Source organism: Camellia sinensis, chromosome 13, assembly GCF_055761805.1.
Source record: "Camellia sinensis isolate YWXY chromosome 13, ASM5576180v1, whole genome shotgun sequence".
NCBI lineage: Eukaryota > Viridiplantae > Streptophyta > Magnoliopsida > Ericales > Theaceae > Camellia > Camellia sinensis.
Window position 1 is genome coordinate 92,236,307 of NC_138973.1, and position 2,781 is coordinate 92,239,087.

The 2,781-nt window shown below is 35.1% G+C and overlaps 1 non-coding gene across 1 annotated transcript; it reads left to right on the forward strand.

Moving 5' to 3' along the window:
• Positions 1 to 927: 927 nt before the first annotated feature.
• LOC114321537 (small nucleolar RNA R24) lies at positions 928 to 1,014 on the forward strand. Its single transcript, XR_003650320.2, has one exon. It is a non-coding gene; the product is annotated as a small nucleolar RNA R24 (small nucleolar RNA).
• The last annotated feature ends 1,767 nt before the right edge of the window (positions 1,015 to 2,781 follow it).

A 2,781-nucleotide genomic window follows, 5' to 3' on the forward strand; every position in this document is an offset into this window, starting at 1 on the left:
ACATTCACAAAATATAATATTTCCTCCATGTCATTTTGTTTGTCCATTTTGAGGACTACAACTTTTTACATGGACGTGCAATATGCATTGGAATTCAAATTTAAAGGCATCATTTCCAACAATTGCACCTTTATTACCCACTTTTAAATATACTTATGACTATTTATAAGGGATAGTTTTAGAAACTTACACTCTTTATGCTTTGATATTTCAAAGTGGACAACAAAATTGGATGGAGCCTGGAGGGAGTAAGCCTCTATTTATGTCAAGTTGATATTCTTAGTGTTGATTGCCACTTACGTGACACTTGCACTGTGACACTCTTTGTTCATTTCACACACCTTTCGCACAATTTTTACACATTTTTTTTCTTTTCCTTTTCAAATTCATGAGCCAAACGCAACTTTAGGGTTACTTTTTTTGGTGTTGAAAGTGAAAGGAGTGGAGTTGAAAACTTGGCTGAAGCGGAAGCAAGTATAATATTGATTTGACCCTAGATCAATCTTGTAATATTTGTTATAAGCCGGTCTTATAAGGTTTTACATTTACGTATTTGCTTGCAATGATTTGGTTTCTGATATAACTCTCTTCATGAATCCCATTAGAAATGGTCTATCATGACTCTTTTCATTTTCATTTCAAGCAGTATGTAATTTTGATGATGGTGTTTTTGAACCTTCCATCTAATTGAAGCCTTCTGAAGTGATTTTCTATGGGTTTATGGTATCTTTATTGAGAATGTACTTTTCCACTTTGATATCTTCAAAGTTTTAAAACACTTCACAGCCGTATTTCTCCTCACTTGGATATATCTTGATCTTTTAAAGAATCGATTGCAACTTAATTCCTTGGCTTCCAATTACATTTCCAGCAAGTTTCATTTTTTACCTTTACCAAAAGTGGAATAAATGTACTCCCAAATCCTCTTATGCCATGATGAGCTATTAACATGTAAGAAGATCCCTTTGCACTGGTATCTTCAATGAAATTTTTTTGTTACGCTTGTTGGACAATCTTCACTATATTCAAAGAATTAAAGAAATGAGAGAAACTGTTTGATTACAAAAATCAAAACAATATATAAAATGAAATAAAACAAAAAATTCTTATTTTGTTACAAAAACAAAATCAGAATCTGATAAAAATAAAAAACAAAAGGTAAATTAATTACTTACCTCTTTAATTTGTCGAACAAATTTTATGATCAAGTCCAGTGTTGAACACTGTATCCTTAAGACAAATTCGTCCTCTTTACGATACTTTTAGATTGTGGACATCTATCTCCCAATATAAAATGATCAACAATGAATAGTAGCAGCACTACAAACTATTCGTACAACGAACAGCCTTTGTGTTTACACTCTTTCTCACAGGAAAATAATGCAGCAAATGTAGAGAGAACAATGGCAAAATTGAGGACGAAAATTAAGTAAAAAATTTAAATGAGAGACTGCCTATTTAAAGATAGAATAATAGTTGTTTGGTTTGAATCCAACAGGTAGCAAACCTGTTCGAACAGGTACAAGACCTGTTCGGTTTGAATGAACAGATACAAACCTGTTCAGTTTGAATTTTGAATAGATACTGAATCTGATTGGTTTAAATTCAAACAGATAAAAAACCTGTTCGGTGGAGGAAAAAATTGGACAGAGAATTAATTTTGATTTTTAAATTTCTAAATAGGTAAGACTTTTAATTTTAGAAAAAATAAAATTCAAAAAGTTTTTAGCCCAAGACAAGCCCAACCCAACCTCATACCACCCACCTGTACCTAGGCCAGCCTGCCCCGATGAGTGGCGGCGTGCGTGTGTTTGTTTTGGGTTCAATGAGTCTAACCCACTTTGTCCATAATCTCCCCTTCTACAAAACTTGAGTGCCCCAAGGGGCCTACCCCATGTTCCAAACCCAAGTCTTATAAACCCACTCAAAGTTTGCCCACCAAACTGATGTGGGACAAACTTTAACTCAAACCTTTATGGAAATTCTACCAAAACACTATTTTCATGGAGCTCATTTTTACTTCAATTTCTCATTCATCCGATAATGGTTTTGATCAACCAAATATACTACATGAATTACAACACGGCATAAAACGCGTTACCACTTAGACCCACCAACTTTGGAGCATGAGTCCCACCTAAAAATTAGACCAAAGTTGAGGAAAAATCTAATTTTTCCAAAACCATTTCTAGCAATGCTTGGCTTATGAGCTTTAGGTATTAAATGAGAATCCCTTTTGCATTTCTCGGGTCGCATCATTTTGTGTTGTTGGTTGCTTGCATTCACGACCCTAAGTGTCAGGGAAATCCATGAAGCTAATGTTCGTCATAATGTTTTAAAAATTAGACTGGACTGAACTGTTCAACAGGTTGAATCGTTGATCGATCTAGGGTCCAGTTCAAATATATCCACTTAACCATTCCCACTTGAAAGCAGTTATTTTAAGTTAAATCGGTGAGATTCGTAGTTAAACTAGTAAACCGGACGCCCTGGTGTGGGTTGGAGCAAACTAGACCGGTTTGCTACATATGGTCCAACATTGAAAAAATTAATGTTAAGAGGAGTTGAACCTAGAACCTTTTTTTAAAAAAAATAAAATAAAATCCCAAGGGTTGGTTGAGTTGGTAAGTCAACGACCTGCATAACCAAAGGTCCCAGGTTCGAAACCTATACCAACCTCTTTATAACCCTTGACTGAAATTGGGGAGTGAGGGGTGGGTTCATCGACATCTTTCCCAGGTTGGCTTGTAGGGTCAGATAATAAATGGACCCAGCCTTAGG